Raw genomic sequence first — 18,330 nt, 5'->3', positions numbered from 1 at the left:
TGAGCCTTCCCTCCAAAGTGCTCTCATCCCCTCCTTCTTTCTTGGTGTCACCTTGATTCCCTTCCCCCTCGGAAACCCTCTCTCTCTCCTTGCTGGTTCCCTCTCCTGCACTATCGGGGCAACTTCTCTCTCTGCTGGTCTCCGATGTCAGTTCCCTGACACTCCTTTTCCCAGAGGTCCTTGTGTCTGAGATCAGCGGCGACCTTTGGGCTTTAAAATTTCAGTGGTGCCCTCTGCGACGCCAAAATTTGGTGCCCCCCACCTCCTGCCTTCCCTTTGATGTCATGGTTGCAGCACCCCCTGTGGCGCCATCTTGGCTCAGCACCCACTGTGGGAGAAGTGGTTGTGCCCCCTAAAATCCACCTCTGCTGGGATGCCACTGCCACAATCACCAGGCAAGTCTGGAAGAAGGGAAAGGCAGGCGTCTGGATCCTGTAACAATCCCAGTTTAATTAATATGCAGGTTATATATTCAGACTTGAGGGGGAAGTTCGCTATTTTCCCATGGGAAATAGCTTTGTAAAGCGTGCTACTGAATCACCAAAAGAGTTTTCCCATCACATCTTTCAGGTCAGCATTTGCTATAAGAGCTAGACCCCCATGCCTACCTTAAAAAAAGAAGAAGTGGTTTTGGGTTTTTTCGCTACCAGATTATGTGACAATTACCAAACACATCACATTTTATTTAATTTTTTTTTACATTTTTCATATTTTGAATATACATCATACATTTTCTGCAATAAATCACTTCCCTCAGAACTTCCCATTCCATGGCAACCTTATTTTGCTGTATATCCTTTTCTTCCATCCTATTTCACCCTACATATATATCCCTTATTGTTAGTAACTGCTGCTCACACTGTTGTTCCTAATTTAAATATTATATCACGAAGAGTTGGACACAACTAAACGACTAAACAACAACAACAAATCTCCTTAAATACTCTCCCAAGTATTTCCACTCATCTTGAGTCTCGTCTTGGTTTCTTCCCCCCCTCCCCTGCTGTCATATATGCTAGCTCTGTGTATCCTATCAAATTATCTTGCCAAAAAATGGCAAAAACCAATCACATTTTCTGCCCTGTCATGGAATTGTGGGATAGAGGCAGGCAGCTCTGAATAGCAACGAGTACATTCAAACTTTGCGAGCCACAGACATTTGGTAGAATTTGTGTCTAGTGCTGCAGAACTCCCAGTGTTAAGTCAGACTTGCTGGAAAGGCTTGGCTGTTATGTTTTGGGGACTGTCTGGAGCATGTTATGTTTGGTTCCCATTCTTCTCCTTATCCCCTGCCAGTGTTCGCCGCTTTGCTACCTGTTTCCATTCCCACCTCTTCTGCAGAGCCACCCATCTCCTCCCAGCCTTGTCCCTCTCTGCATGCTGCTCTTGTTCCCTCTCCCTGCACCTTTGTGCCATTCAGCCTCTTTTGTGCCTATCTTGTTCATTCTTTCCCTTTCAGCGCCATTCCTCTTGTCTGGCTCGCCCCTCCTTCCCTTCGCCCTCATGGGTGGTTTTGTCTCCTTGGTTTGTGTGGTCTGCCCTGCACATTCCAGGCCTTTCTCTCCTCAGGACCTGACATGTTCCCCACAGAAAAGGGGATTTATCACATGGATTATGCTTTTCATTCTGCCTTTTGTTTTCAAAAAAATTCACCCTTCTCTCTCCCCCCCCCCCGTACTTTGTATACACAGACTTGACAATGCACATATCTGAGGGCTTTTCTGGAGTGCCTGGTGCATATGATTCTTTGTGCGTTTTAGTTTGAATTCTCCATCTTTCGTTTCTTTATGTATCTCAACACCACAGGCCTGACTTTGCCAGCTCAGAGGTTCGTTCCCTGCCCCCCCCAATTGCTCTGCTCCGAAGCAAAAATAGGCCTGTGCAAGCTCACACCGTCCACCATTTCTCAGGCGACAAAGAGAGAGAGAGAGACGCGCTTGTGTACTTTCACAACCATCCCGGGCACACGCTCTCCTCCATCAGCTATAGGTTGCGTTGTGTTGCTCCACAAAACTCTGTCTGTTGCTGGCTTCTGAAGCAGGGTGTGCAGACCACAAGACACACCTAGTTTTTGGAGGTGGAAAACAAGAAAAAAAATATTCTGAATCTCAGAATCCAGAACAGCAAGAAGGATCGCTGTGCAGTGAAAGCAGCAATCCTTCTTGCTGTTCTGGCTCCTGGGATAGCTGCGCAGCCTGCATTCGCTCCATAAGACGCACACAAATTTCCCCTTACTTTTTACGAGGGAAAAAGTGAGTCTTATGGAGCAAAAAATACGGTATTTTTCTATCCCACCCCTCCAGGCCACAACACACAAACATGTTGCACTTAATAGAGTCTTAAATCCTTCAGTGAATCTGGCATATTAAGGAAAAGCCTCCTGTAACTTTGAACACCTTCAGCCACAGCTACCACCTGAAGGGACGAGCTGCAAGGGGAACGGTGCGTTTTGTGCCCCTGTGCATGCATTTACATACATACGCAGGAACCCCACCCTGACCCAACTAAATTATAGAGACGGAAGGGGAAAATGCTGAAACCTGGGCGGGGGGAAGATTTTAGAGCTCACAAAAAGAAGAAATTTCAAAGCAGGCCCATGCTTCATCCAAATGGCAAAACAGGAATGGGGATTTCGTGAGGGGCAGGAACCTGAAAAGCAGGACTTTCTCTGTCTGAAGGGGGGGGGGACTGGAAAATTGCGATTATATGAGCCTATTGTGCACGTGGTGGTGCTGGCAGTGTTTTGGGAGCTGCTGCTTTGTATTCCCATCTGAACTTTTGTTTTCAGTAGGATGCTCTTGCAAGTTTGCAGCAGCGGCAGCAAAAGCCCTCATTAAAAATGCGTGCGCAGCAAAATCCTGTGGCAGAATAAATGGAGACATTCAGCAGAGCCTTGAAACAAAATCCATATGAGGGAGCCCCCCTCCCCCTCCCCTTCCCCGCATCTCCTGCCCTGATAGCACAGGGATTTGAGGCAGCGGGTCTGGCTCTTGCTTGCTGCTGCGTATGTGTACATCTGTGGCTACAGGAACTTTGCCCAAACTTCATTCAAAGCAGTGGGTCTTTCAGCCTTTGCTTTCATTCTGAGCAGAGGGAGGGCAGAGGGGGGACCACGGGCCGCTCCATTTCCACAGAAAGGGGGGAACGTTGCCCTAGCCATTCTGAGCGATGCATCCACATCCCATTTCCCTACCCCTGGTGCAGAGTGGTGAAGCCCCACGGCTGCTCCTCTGTATGGGTCAGCTGCTCCTCTTTGTAGCAAAAAGATGGAGCAGAAAAGGGGGAATGAGACGTGAAGAAATTTACTACACATATTGAATCAAAGCACTGATCCTGAGAAGGCCTGAATGCCTACAGCTCTATTTTTTTTAATTACAAAGAACTCGCCCGGTTCCTTTTGTGTGAAGCAGCTGTCAGAATCAGACCCTGTTTAATATGTGTCAGGCTATCCAGCCGCGAGGGCGGTGTGCAGGGAGTTTATAGTATAAATGGCTGTGGCTGAAAACCCCACCGAGGGGGGATTAAGTGTCTGGGCCTGCTGCGGAAGCCTTTGGAATCTGCAGTACTTACGTTAGGGTTGCCAACCTGGGGTTTAGCAAAAATGCCAGAGGGGTGTGTGCCAGAACTGGGCAGAACCAGGTTGATTGGCTAGTGCATGGAACGTGGCCATCTGGAGGACAGGTCAAGGGGGCACAGCCTGGTGCCCAGCTTCAAAGTATCTGCTATAGTCATAGAATCATAGAGTTGGAAGGGACCCAAGGGTCATCTAGTCCAACCCCCTGCAATGCGGGAATCTCAACTAAAGCATCCATGACAGATGGCCATCCGAGAGTCCACCACCTCCCGAGAGAGTCTCTTCCACCGCCAAACAAAAAGTTCTTCCTGATGTTTAGTCGGAATCTCCTTTCTTGTAGCTTGAAGCCGTTGGTTCGAGGCCTACTCTCCAGAGTAGGAGAAAACGAGCTTGTTCCCTCTTCCATGTGGCAGCCCTTGAGATACAGTCACACCTACAGTCACACCTCATGTTACGTCTGCTTCATGTTACGTTCTTTCAGGTTACGTCCTGCGGCGACCCAGAAGTACTGGAAAGGGTTACTTCCGGGTTTCGCCGTTCGCGCATGCACAGAAGCGCAAAATGACATCGCACGCATGCGCAAAAGCGGTGAATAGCAACCCGCGTATGCGCAGATGTGCCGCTGCTGGTTGCATTCTTTTTTTTTCTCCAGAAGATATTAAAGTTTTTAAAATATAACAATGAAAATGAAAAATTAAAAAAAAATACAAAATACAACATAAAAACAATTAAAAACAAATAATTTTCCATAACATATCTTCCTTACACTTATTTCCCCAGACCTCCTCATACCTCCCTTCTTTGTATTCCACTTCAATTTGTTAGTTCAGCAAATCCTTACCATTAAGCTTTTACCCATTTGTAAACCTTTTTTTCGTATCTCCTAAAGCATTACAGCTGGAAACCCCTTAGTTTCTATCCAACATCCTTCTAACATTCATTCATTTTACAATATTTCTGTAAATAGTCTTTAAATTTCTTCCAGTCTTCTTTCACCAACTCTTCTCCCTGGTCTCGGATTCTGCCAGTCATTTCTGCCAATTCCATGTAGTCGACTGGTTGCGTTCTTTTCATGTTGCGAACGGGCAGCTGTTAAACCGTCAACAAATACCACTGTATTTGAATATGGATATCCTATCTTATTGTAATCAAACTGATCTTGAACCTTAGGTGGTTGTTTAAATTAAAATTGGTAATAGTAAAAGAGTTGGCAGATCCCCCCCCCCCGGTTTACATTCAGTTCTGTGGAAACTTACAGACCCCACCACATAGAAAAAAATATTATTGCGATTATATAGCATCTTCTTTTGTATGCATAACTTGAAATGCCCTGCAAAAGTCTCATGGGGAGTAGGGAATGTGAAATGCAGGATAGTGAGAGGGGAATGTGAGCAGGTGTGCAGTTGTACTTTCTTCCTATCAGGGAAGAAGAGGCAGATTTGTACTTGTGTGTTTGTGTATGAGAAAGACAGAGACAATGACAGAGAGACGGAGATATTAAGGGCTTTGTTGGGATTTTTACAAGCTGGGCTACCTGCAACTAGTGTTAAGACCTAGATTGGGTTGTGGAGGCAGCTGTTAAACCGTCAACATTTTATTTTATTTATTCAAAAACATTTCCAAATTCAGGGCTTTTTTCTTTTTCTTCAGCCAGAACTCGCCGGAACTCAGGTGGACGCCATTGCCATGATAAAAGAACGAGGGAGGTGTTCACAGTGAGTTTCAGCACTTCTTTTTAGCTAGAAAAATAGCGCTGTCTAAACTTAATATTTAAAAATCTCTAAGTGGCATATGTGCGTGTCTGTTGCAGAGCTGGCATTAATATCAAGTGACATGAAGCAGTTGCTTCAAACTGTTGCTTCCGGCCTCCATTTTATTACATTTGCTGTGTTTAAAATGTGTTGGGACTGATGTCACTCTGCCTTCTTGTGTTGGGTGTGAAAATGCCTGACAAATGCTTTACATGTTACAGAAAAGACAGATCCCTGCCTCTGCACTGTGGGTCAATCATACTATTTGCACTCAATAAAAACAATGCCCAGAAGCTACAGCTGGTCACAGATCCCAAATAAATATTTAGAGTGTGTTAAGAGTCATGTTTAACCCATTGCAGAAATGCATGTTTCTTCCTCCTCTGTAATATATGAAGTGCTACAGAGACCTACACCAGACTTGTCCACCCATTTAAATACAAAAACAAAACACTCTCACATATATCAGCATCTTGGTCCTGTGCTGGAGGGCAACCCTCTGTAGTGAAGTTCTCCAGCTAGCGCATCTGGTCCTCACTATCTCTGGTAATGGAGCTAGACTTTCAGATAGAAAAAGTGATACAGTTCACCTGGGATTGTTCAGCTTCACACGGTCCCAATGCTTGCCCATGTTTGGAAGAAAACTTCCCCACGTGTTGAAAACCAGCACAACTGAGAGGCAGCTGGCCAGAAGCCTTTCCCCAGATATGTTAGCTTTTTTGTTAGGCAAAAGAGCTTGATGCGTGTGGATTGTTCAAATATAATTCACTATTATACACGGCACACTCCAAGAATGGTAGCGGCATTTGATGTTTCTGTACAGCTTGGTTCTGCTTCTCAGGGTGGGTCCATCCGTGTATAGACATGCAGACCTAAGACTCAGCTATATAGCTGCAAATATAACATTTTAAGTGTGTTTTAATTGCATTGTACAAATGAGACACTAGGTGGTGCTGATGAGCTAATGGGAAATTCCATATATATTTTAAAACTTTTTTTTAAAAAAAGCATTTTCACAGTGTTTTCTTTTTTATATCTGTGTAGATTCAGCCTTGTAGTAGCAGAACTGTTTTGCAAGTCGTATCTTAACTCTGAAATATACCTAAAGCACTAGATGAATTGGACCCTTATTTGGAAAACCTTGTACGGGACACCCATCAGCTAGCGGCCAAGTTCACCCCAAATGTTCCTTCTGCTTGTTGATACCACCACAAACTATTGGGCAGCTCCTTTTGATGGCACAGCAGCTCGTGCAAAAGAAAGTCCTGGTGGATTGTATCTCATGTATATAATCGTGTGAAGTTGCTATTTGTATCTTCCACTGGTTCTTTTGAAACAGAGTCTTGTAAAGCAAAATTCTCACAGTCTAATTCCAAATGTTGATTACTCTGGGGGAGTTCCATGCACCGGGATCGAAAAGGGACTCTCAACATATTTCTCTTAGACAATCAATGTCACATTTTCTCTGCCACCCTCCCTTATTTAAGTAGCTATACCTTCTGCCATGCTGTGCTACTTTGGCCTCTGTTCTGCGAATGTCAAAACAACCAATTGCAAAAGACACAAATTAATCTGAGTCGGTGCTTGATGTGGTTCTCCCAGAAGCGCAGGAGCTCGCAAGCTTCAGTCTGGGGGCTTTTCAAAGAAATACAGTACTGGGATTTGACAACTCTTAATTTCAATGAACTTCCACCAGATCCGGAAAACAAGTGCTCTTTGTATACAGTACTTAGATTTTAAATCAGCTTTGTCCAATTGGAGCTGGTGGGAACAAAATTAGCCGAACTGACTTGAAGATTCACCTGTATTCTTTTTAAATATCATCTTCCTGGCCTATGTAGACTTTGTTTCTTAAATTCTGCTTGTGGCACTGGGATCTGGATATGTCTACAATACTGCACATCACACTTTTTTGGGTGCCGGGTTAAGACACTTATATTTGCACTGGCATTGTTTATTTCTCATTATATTTATATCCCACCTTTCCTTGAAGGATTGAAAGAATGGTTATCCGCCTCCCCATTTTATTGTCCTAACAACTAGGACTTTATTTCAGCTGGAACTCGCTGGCACTCAGTTCCAGCACCTCTCAGGTGGGTGCCATTACCATTATAAGAGAACAAGGGAGACGTTCATGGTGACTTCTGGCATTGCTTACAACCCTGCAAGGTAGTCTAGGCTGAGAGATAATGGCTGGTTCAAGTTCACCCAATGAACTTCGTGCTGCGTAGGAATTTGTACTAGTCTTAACATTCTAAAAAGCAGAGACATCACCTTAACATTAAAACATCACCTTAACATTAAAAAGCAGAGACATCACCTTGCCAACAAAGGTACGTATAGTTAAAGCCATGGTTTTCCCAGTAGTGATGTATGGAAGTGAGAGCTGGACCATAAAGAAGGCTGATGACCGAAGAATTGATGCTTTTGAATTCTGGAGCTGGAGGAGACTCTTGAGAGTCCCATGGACTGCAAGAAGATCCAACCTATCCATTCTTAAGGAAATCAGCCCTGAGTGCTCACTGGAAGGACAGATCGTGAAGCTGAGGCTCCAAGACTTTGGCCACCTCATGAGAAGAGAAGACTCTCTGGAAAAGACCCTGATGTTGGGAAAGATGGAGGGCACAAGGAGAAGGGGACGACAGAGGATGAGATGGTTGGACAGTGTTCTCGAAGCAACCAGCATGAGTTTGACCAAACTCTGGGAGGCAGTGGAAGACAGGAGTGCCTGGTGTCCTCTGGTCCATGGGGTCACGAAGAGTCGGACACGACTAAACGACTAAACAACAACATAACATTCTAACCACATACTACTTAGCCAGAGCTCTTTTTAATCCTTTAGTTTTAGCCTGCTCTATATTTTGTTGTTTGTTTAAATATATTTTAAGTTACGGTAATGCTATCGGAATTGCTTTTACACTTTTGTACGGTGCACTGGAATCTTGAAGGTACCCTGGGCTAGACTGGACTAAAATACCCTCTATTGCCTTGAGAACAAGGAGTTGCCTTGGGATGGCTTTACTGAGTTGCAGTGCAGAGGCAGGGGGCACTATGTTTCTGACTCAATGCCCTGGTCAGGTTTGTGGGTTTTCTTGCAGAACAAGGGAATGGTCTTTCTTTTCCCCCCTGTATTCCCTCAAGGCTAATCTGTCAGAGGCCGCATGCCATTGATGGGTGGAGGTGGGTGAGACCAGAGCCAAAGGGTGCACCCCCTTTCCCCCTTTCTGCCACCCTTTCCTTTTCAGTCCCCGCCCCCCATTGCCACCTGTGTGACTATACTTCTAAAGCACATTTGTCACGGAGTTTGCTCCCTCAAAGAATTCTGGGCACTGTAGTTTGTTAGCAGTTTCTGGGAATTGTCTCTATGTGAGGGGTTACAGTGTCCAGAATTATCAGAGGTAACAAAATCCGTGACAAATGTGCTTTAAAGTTGTGCACAGCGTTGAGGGCTGAAGATTGCCTAACCCCCTCTAGCTGCAGCCACTTGTGAGCTCACAGGGTGGCCTTGGCCTAATCACTCTCTCTCCTTCGTTGTGAGGAATAAATGGGGGAAGACGCTTTGAGGAAAGCTGGAATGTATAAAAGTAAAATTGCTGGCTGTAGCTGCTGTGCGACACCCATTGGTCATTACTGCCTCTCTAGCTTCCTCGTTCCATTGTTGGGCACCCCTTAAATAACAACAACAACAACAATTTATTATTCATACCCCGCCCATCTGGCTGGGTCCCCCCAGCCACTCTGGGAGGCTTCCAACAAAACACTAAAATACAATAACCTATTAAACATTAAAAGCTTCCCTAAACAGGGCTGCCTTTAGATGTCTTCTAAAAGTTTGGTAGTTATTTTTCTCTTTGACATCTGGTGGGAGGGCGTTCCACAGGGCGGGCGCCACCACCGAGAAGGCCCTCTGCCTGGTTCCCTGTAACTTGGCTTCTCGCAGTGAGGGAACTGCCAGAAGGCCCTCGGTGCTGGACCTCAGTGTCCGGGCTGAACGATGGAGCTGGAGACGCTCCTTCAGGTATACTGGACCTCTTAGGGCTAAAAGGTCAGGACCAACACTTTGAATTGTGCTCGGAAACGTACTGGGAAACGTACTTATGCAATCCCTTATGCAACATCCTCCTTGCAGTCCCTATTTAATAAGTTGTTGGCATCCGCCTGTCTCGAGAGGCAATGGAGTGTGACTCTGAGGGCGAACTCAAACCACTGAGCAGCACTAAAGTGACCTCCAATAGGGTACAAGCCTTGGCAGTGTGTATGGAGGTCCTGGGCTGCTCAGACGACAAGACCTCCCTCTTGGCCTTGCTGACATGGTACAAAGGAAAGCAGGAAAACAGAGTTGGCAGCAGCTGGGCTGCAGGAGTGCCGGAAGGAGGCGTACAAAGCACCATCCAACCATCTTAGGTCCAATCTGGATTTGTATAGGATTTACTCCTTGGCTGTTCCTTCTCCCGAAGAAATCCCACAAGGCAGCAGCAGAAGTTTAGGACCAGAGTTTTCCTTCTCCTAGATGGGCTGCCTTCCCAGGTTGTCAAGCCCCTCCATCTGCCTGTTTTCTCACTACGTGTACACCTTGCTGCAGTAGAACCAATTGGTAGCTAATCCTGGAGCATATGCTCTGCATGGACTTAAAACGCATATAACAAAACCCATATGGCTGCTTTTGTTAGACTTGAGGACAAACCTCTTGGCTGGTAGGGATGGTGGTAATTTGGAGCAGAGCTGCCCTAGGGTGAATGTGTGTATTTAAATCTTTCTCCATGTTTCTTCCTCTGCAACTCTTCTGCCAGCTGTTTTCTTCCTTTGCACATTTCCTTATGTATGTTTGTCTTTTGTGCACTGGCAAGCAGAATGTCATGTCTCCCTTCCCATTTTTGGTTTTTCCAAACAGGATCTAGCAATTATAGCACATGAGACTCTTCAGTTGACGTATTCTGAGAAAAGTTTAACGATCTGTGTTTGATACACTGGGCAACGTGCTGATTTGTGGATTGAAAATGAAAAAAAGCATCTGGCTTCTAAGTTGCATGGAAAAGTACCTTTTTAATGAAGTTGCAGTTTTGATTTTCTTGTGTGAGGAATATCAGTAGGGTTGCCAGGTGCAAAAGAGGACAAGGCTCCTTCACCACTGTTAGCAGTGTAGAAGATATAATTTCAGCAAGTACACCTTGTCATCATGCAAATGCTGGAATTGCCACTTCTACCCAGATATTTAGTGGTTCAGGAGCCTGGTCTGTTTTTACTTGCCTTTTAGGCAAAACTTCTGCAGTGGTGCATAAAGGTATGCTTGAGGTGTCTGATCACGGCTCAGAAAAGGAAAAACTCACACAATCCCTTCTCCCTAACACAGGGTTTAATCCATAGATGCTTTAGCTATGCAAATTGAATTAGTTGCAAATTCATATTTTCAGGCGATTTTGCTTCTGGTGTGTTTCAGAATTATGGAATAAATGGCAAAATATTAATGGCTGCTTTTCTTCCAGAAAGAAATGGCAGCTTCATGGGCGTAGCCAGGATTTATGTTGTGGGGGGGGGGGGGAGGCAGGTAGTCAGGATTTCTGGGGGGGGGGGGGGGTCATCATCCTCTGTCTGGTTCAGTCTAGCAGATTCCAAACAAAATGTCTCAACAACAATTGTATTAAATTACTTTCTTTTGATCCCAAGTGCTCAGAAAATCTGTCAAAATCTTTCCACAATTTCTACTTTTAGTTAAGTATTTTTATTGATTGATTTGGGGAGGGGAAATTGCCCCCCACCGCTTTGCCCCATGGCAGCTTTTAAATTAAATTGCAATGCTATCTTCCTCTTCCTCTGGTATTTCAAATCTGGAAACTTTACCAAGGTTGTGGTAATATGTCAACATTCAATATACGACACAGCTAACTTGGGTTAAAGTCACGTGAGGAATCCCCTAACAGTTTTTTACAAAATGTCTGAAAGATGAAACTAAAGAGATTGTCTCTGGGCATGGGCAGAAGGTGTTTTGCCTCCCCACCGAACTATTAATAATAACCAGTGTACAGATGTTCAAAGCTTTTTCTATCTGCAGAGCCTCTGTAAGGCAGACCACGACTACACTGCAAGACTAGGAATGTATTGTGGCTGAGAGAGAGAGAGAAAAAAAAACGTTTCGATGCCGGGCTAAAGTGCAGCATGTTCTGATGGGTGGCGTGTCCTTTTCTCCCGGGCAGGTTTAAGCCCCAGCACCTCTCTCTTCCGCACTGGCGAGCTTCGGCGCAAGGAGCGTTTTTCTCCAGCGGGAGGGGTGGGCTGGATGATCTCTGGAGTCCCCCTAAGCCCACTGCTGGCGGGGAGCGGGGGAAGGCAGGGCCTCGGCGTGCAGCTCCGCCTCCCGTACGCGCGGCTGCTCTGCTTGGGGCCGCCGGAGCCGGTGCAAAGCGAGGGGGAAATACAGCAGCTGCCCTCGCCGGTGTCTGCTTGGAGTGGGGCGCTGGGGAGGGAGGGGGAGGGAGGAGGCGGCGATCAAGCACGGAGCCTGCAGCTCCCCCCACAAGACAGGCTGCGGAGGAGAAGCGAGCCCCCCCCCTTTTCCCTTGCCTACCCGCCCCCCAACCCAGCTCCGATCTGCTGCGCGAGGGCTCTTTTTTTTTGCAAGGGAGCGCGCGCGCGAGAAGTCCCAAGAAGAAGCGCGCAAGAGACCTGCTTTTGCAAAGAGGAGATCTCTTAGTAAAAAAAAAAAAAAAAAAAGGCACGGCGCTTTTTTGGAAGAAAAAGGATCGTAGCTGCAAGATCCCGAGAAGGAGGCGGAAGGAGAAGAGAAGACCTTCCCGGGAAGAGAGGAAGGGGAGCTATGCAAACTCTCCCCGAGGTCTGCCTGCTTCTGGAGCGCAGACAACAGGCTGCCCGGGCTGGTATGCTTGCTGAAAGAGGAGCGTCCGTGCAAAGGCTGCGCTGAATGGACATGGAGCCCTTCCCGGGGATCCCGCGGGAAATAAACAAATAACTACATCGGTCTTGGAACTGCAAAAAGAAAGAAAGAAGAGGAAAGCAACCGAAGGAGAGCCTTTCCCGGATCTTATCAGCATCACAACTCAATGCGTCCTCGTTCTGAGAGCGCCAGCCAGGTTGGTCCTTTATTTTTCTTCCTGGGCAGAGGTGCATGGCAAACTGCTGGGTTTCCCTGTCTTAGAGAAACTGGAAGTGTGTCACTAGGGCTTAGGCCCACCGCTGGTGTCCTGCCCCCCTTCCCTTCCCTTCCTGCAGATCTCCCCCCTTTCTTGTGTCAGATGGATAAAGGAGGAGTGGAGGCATAATTGAAAAATCAGGTCATAATTTCAAACCGCCGCACAGCTGGCTAGTGGCTGCTTCACACACACAACACACAGGCAGCAACCCCTTTTTTCTGCTGGGTTTGCTTATTGTTGCCGGGTGCATTTCTGTAGCTAGAAAGCTTTATGAAGAGCATCTGTTGAGCCTTCCCTCCCCCAGCCCCCCAAACAGTAAATCTGTAGGTGGAGTGGAAATTGCACCCTCTTGGATAAATATTGAATAGTTTAAACATGCGTATTCCTTTGTGTGCAAGGCAGAAGATTTAGTTTCCCTTACAGAAGGGCCTTGGGAAGGAACTGGGAAAGCAGTGGAGGCTTAGAGGTACCGGTAAGGAAGGCTCTTTGCAGACTGCCCTTTGTACATTAAGGGCTGCAGGAGAATGGGAGGGTTTGCGACAAGTCTGCCACCTCGCCTTGGCTCTTCGTGGGAAATGTAAGGCTGCACACTTTAAAAAGAATTAATAAATTAAGATGCAATTGCCCTTAAACTCTTGGAGAGGAAGGACATTCGCACATGCACTGGGTTTTTGCTAGCTTGCATACAGGCTACCCACAAGTGCACCTGTATTGAGAAGAGGAGACTATTCTCTCTCCAGCCCCCCCCCACGCCCCCCCCATCATTACTGCTTTTCCTTGCAATTCCTCTTCTGCTGACACACACACACACAGAAAGCAAATGGATATAGGAAACTGGGTTACTTGCAACTGCAGCTTGCTGGAATTCCCCCTTCCCTCTTTGCCTTGGCGGTTCTGCCCAGCCTGACAGAAAGAACAACCCCTCTAGAAACACGAGTCAAAACATGAAACTTGTCAAAAGCTCTCTTCAGTTTCAGCTAATCTGCTCCCCTTGGCTGGGCTGGTCCAGGACGTTTCTCTTAAGTATGTGGGGCTCTGGGCAAGGAATGGTTTAATTTTCCTTTCGCTACGGTTTTTCCAATTCAGTGGAATCCGCACAGATGTGGACTTGTTAGTCCAAGGTAAAGTTGGATTTCCTACTATGCTTTTTTTGGTCAGGACTTTGGCGGCTGTTGGAGTCCTTCTCTCACCACTCAGCTGAGAATTGGAAGAAATAAAGCCGTTACATCCTTTGTCTGGTCTCGGCACGCAGTTCTCAGTGTTGGGATTGCAGATTGCAAAATACAGTACTTATCCCAGAGCATTGTTGTTCTTCGTCGTGAGAGATTTGCTGTGCTCCAGCTTTGAACAGTTTTCCTTGTCTACTGCTGAAGCTTAGAGGGTCTGGACCTGTCAGTGGAAGACTCTCGGAACCATATGTCAGCTGCTTTGAGCTTTTTGCAGGAAGTGTCGGGTATAACACCAGGTAGACAAGATGGAATATTAATCTGGAGAGTAGAAGGTGGTTTGAAGAGAGATGATGGCTTGTGTTGCATACAGGCATATCCCACTTTCAGCAGCAGGAAACGGGTTTTAGTATTGTTTCAGAACCCTGCAAAGTCTGTTTGAGCCAAAGGTAATGGGGGGACAAAATAAATTATATGTACAGCGTGGGAAGCGATGCCTCTTTCTCTTCCTCTCCCTCCCCCCCCCCATTTCCAACTCTTTGAATTTGCATAATTTATACAGTCTGGGAACCGCTTAACAACCTAATCTGTTTGTGTGAACTAGGCCTGTGTGCGTAAGATTGCAGCCTGAAATGCAGCAGTGCAGAACATACAATTACATGCCCTGCTCCATTCCTCATCTCTCCTCTGTGCAAGACAGCCAATTCGCGCTTGCCATTCAGAGGCTTAGCTGTACTGTTCCATCTGCAAAATCCCCCTGTCTTTGGATCTTAGTGCATAGAATTGGGGAAATTACAAGAGTTGGAATGCATTGTTGAGATTAATCTAATTTGGCTGACTATTGACTTAAAACCGTCCCTTTAGGTAGATGTTCTTCGTGTCTCTTACGAAAATTCCTCCCATCAAACCGAGGCAGACACGACTGGGCAACTTTCTTCAGCAGCTTGTTCCATTGCCCAGCTGTTAAAGGTACCAGTTTTTCTTCCTGTTGCCCAGCTTTAATCTGAGGACTGCAACTTGGAACAAGTTACTTCTTGTCTTTCCATCAGTGGGCCTTGGAGGCAATTGTTCTCCTGGTTTTTTTGGCAGCTTTTTAGATGTTTGAAAATGGCTCTCATGTCCTCTCTTAATTTTCTTCCCTTCAAAAAAAAAAAAAAAGAAAAAAGAAAAAAGAAAAAAAGAAAAGAAAAAGAAAAAAAGATTTGGTTTTCATAATATCAGTTTTTACTTCTTGCTTTCCCTCTCTCCCTTGTCTGAATTAGCTCAATTTGTTTGTATTTTTAAAAAATATCTACTATTACACTATGGAACTCCCTCACTCAGGTGACAGTGATGGCATTAAAAGATGGATTAGACAATTTTATGGAGGCAGTGTTAGAAACTCAGATATATAAGCTAGGCACCAAATGGCTCCTTAAACCAAGGTTCCAGTTGCCAAAACATAATGTCTAGTTGCCGTTTTGGGGCAAGACGGCTCTCAAGTCTTATTTTTCAAATGATGGACTGACTGTGATTGATTCTCAGTTAAACATCTGGTTAGTTCAGATGACAACCTTGAGCTAGGTGAAGAGCTTTGAGAACTTAAAGAACAGTTACCTTATCTAGGGACAGTCCACATATATATATTGGCCTATTCCAACCTCTTTTTCTTAATGGTGACTGCTCCTGCTCAGACCGCACAGAAAGAGCATTTTGGCTCCTGAAATTCATTCTGATGGTGCAGATGAAATATAACTGATAGAATTCTACAGGTTGGGGTATTAGTGTGTGAAAACAGTCCAGATCCAGTGATCTGCAGGCATTTACCTCCATCCTGGTGCCCAGACATCTTTACTTGGTCGAAAGTGGTCAATAGCCAAAATGCACCTGGCGCCTGGCTAATTTCAAACACTGCTGATGGAGGAGAGGGTTATCGATGGCTGTGTTCTGCCTCCACATAGCCATGATGGCTAATCTTCTGCCTCCAATGCTTCTGAATACCAGTTGCTGGAAACCACAAGAGGGAAGAGTGCTCTTGTGGTTGAATGCTGTTTGTGGGTTTCCCACAGCCATCTCGTTGGCCGCTGGATGCTGGACTTAGATAAGCTATTGGTCTCATCCGGCAGGCTGTTCTTATGTTTGTATGAGGATCCAAGCACCAGCAAGTGACAGCGCAGTATTTTTTGGTACCTGAGCTGGAAGAACCAAGTGAGCCTGGGGAGCGCAACTCACCTGGACGTTTTCTTGTGCAAGCTTCCTTTTTAACGGAACAGAACTTGTCTCCCAATAATGAACAGGGGTGCAGTCCACTGGGTAAGGGGAATAAGACTTGTGCAAGAAACAGTGAACAGGAGTTGGGCAAGAGCATTCCTGTGTGCTTGCGTACCTCCTGTCTCATTCCAGTGGGGCTTGTGCAAGAGAACTTCCTTGTAGGGATTGTGCCATATGGATTAGATCTTTCTCTTGAACCGAGTTGTATTTAACAGTGCTCCTTAAATCACGGGCCTCTGCCAGACATAGTACTCCAGCTGAGCTCAGTCTTGCTGCCAAGTTGGAGCGATGTTGTCACTCCCTGCGTCTTTCATTCAGGGCTTCTGCTATCGTGTGTGGCAGGAGGATGAACTGCTTCTTTGCAATGGAACCATACTTCAGTCTCCTGCATGCAAACCATTGTAACCCTTTCCTTGTTACTAGTGCCTAGCTAGATATCTCACTAATGCTGGCCACATGACCCGGAAGCTGTCTGCGGACAAACGCCAGCTCCCTCGGCCAATAAAGCGAGTTGAGCGCCATGACCCCAGAGTCGGTCACGACTGGACCTAGTGGTCAGGGGTCCCTTTACCCTTTACCTTTAGCATCCTATTTCTCACAGTGCTTCTATCCCCAGATTCTTCTGGTAAATCCCCCTCAAGCTTGTGTACAGTTGGGGAGGAGAAACCGTCTTTTCTGTACACCAGGGTTAGCCATATTGGTGCCTTCTGGAAGTTTGGACTCCAGTTCCCATCAGCCCCATGGATGATGGAAATTATAAACCAACAACATCTGCAGGGCACAATCTAGACATGTGAACCAGAAGCCAGAAGTAAATTCTGCTGCTACGTACTGACTCCTTTCATGTGTGATCTGAGTAGTTTTTTGGCTGGGGTGCTGCACTGATGAAATCTCTCTCTTGCATGCAACTATGGAGACATTTTTCTTTCTTTTTTGTGAATGAAAGTGGGTGCAATTTAACTCACATCATGATAAAATATTTGAATGGGTCACCAGGTGCCTGGTGTAATTGCCTTGCCTTGACTCACTGGTTACCTGTCAGCCATTCAGATTTATTGTTCAGTCCAGTGAACCAATTTCTTAAGCTCAGTTGCAATTTAACTGCACTTACGGGAGGTTTATAGAATCAGAGCATACTTGCTGTTCAAAACTGAACCAGGCATGACTCCAGGACAGATTTCTGTGAAAGTTCTAGAATCGCTTCCATGTGTCATTGGCTCTATGTGATGGCCTTGATTTTTGGGAGCCCCTTCCGGTGTGTAGATCACTTTGCCAAGCTCCATACCCCCGCCTGCCACGTTCAGCACTGCCGTGCAAGCTTTCCAAGTGATGGGTGACCCTCATGGTGGGTGAGTCTTGCATGTAACGGGCAGGATTGTCTGTGCTTTAAAAGTAATGAAATTCTGCACCCAGACAATGGGAATTCTTTGCCAAAGGGGGAGGGAGACTGAATTCTGTGACCTTATTAAATTAATGCAAAGTCACATAGCTTCTCCTCACTAATTCATTTGTAATTTTTACTATTTGAACTGTGTTTATGTTTGCTTCTGCTAACCATAGGGCAAGGTGCACATACTGAAGCCCTCTCCTCTGGTCTTAGCCCAGTCACTATCAAGCGTATCTTTTAATTAGGGGCTAGAAGCTTGCTCCATCCAGGAAACAGAATCATGTGCACCAAATTCAAAATTTGCATTTCTGCATATATACCACCCTGATGATGGTCTCCACATGGAGCTGAGGTCATGCAGCGATGTTTCCATCCATTGCCACGTGGAGGGTGTAATGTGAGAACTGGACCAGAGATGCATTATCTACTAATCTCTTTAATTACTGGGATTGGTTATTTACTAAGCTTTGGGTGTTACTTTGCAACCATCAAAAGGGGGAATTTGGGTGGCTTTGGCATAATTTGTTCCTCATGAAAACCTATGGTGATTCCTAGTAATTATCCTGTATCATATATATGGTTGTTTTACTGCTTATTAGTATAACCTCAGAGATAAAAATTAAGGCACCAAGCCTATAATTTCCCATCCCATGTGCTGGATCATCACCTTGTCGTGGTGAGTGGGCTTGCATGTTCCTATGAGCCCTATGAGCGAAGTCGTCAAGAGCCTCATACTCCCAGCAGGGTCACCCAAGGTGGTAAGGTCAAAGGGGAAGAGCTAGACAAAGAATGATCCAAGAAGTCCTCAATGGCAGAACAGGTGGAAGATAACAAGCGGTATGTTACAACGACTGTGAAGGCAGATGAAGGCTGCAGCAGATAAGAATCTACCGGTCATCATGATACTCATGCCATCGGAATAGAGCCTTACTGCAAAGACTGTGTGCTGGTCAGCGTGCACTGATCTACACATATAAAACAAATTCACATACAGGCGTCTTCCAAAAACCCATCTCAAACCCAACCCCCAAAAGTCCCATGGCGATAGGCAAATGGT

At 45.8% G+C, this 18,330-nt stretch overlaps 1 protein-coding gene across 3 annotated transcripts in view; it reads left to right on the top strand.

Moving 5' to 3' along the window:
• Positions 1 to 18,330, top strand: part of LOC308576628 (ephrin type-B receptor 5) — a 160,928-nt gene that overhangs the window by 9,205 nt on the left and 133,393 nt on the right. The window contains exon 4 of one of the 3 annotated variants that reach the window (XM_081176259.1): positions 5,225 to 5,289. The gene's annotated coding sequence lies outside the window, so the exon portion shown is untranslated. Of the gene's footprint in view, positions 1 to 5,224; positions 5,290 to 12,042; positions 12,411 to 13,445; positions 13,592 to 18,330 lie in introns of those variants that run through there. The other 2 variants (XM_081176258.1, XM_081176260.1) reach the window with 2 other exon arrangements.

This window comes from Podarcis bocagei (assembly GCF_964188305.1).
Source record: "Podarcis bocagei genome assembly, chromosome: 17".
Classification (NCBI taxonomy): domain Eukaryota; kingdom Metazoa; phylum Chordata; class Lepidosauria; order Squamata; family Lacertidae; genus Podarcis; species Podarcis bocagei.
The sequence above is the reverse complement of the archived record's forward strand: the minus strand, read 5'-3'. Positions and strand labels throughout refer to the sequence as shown.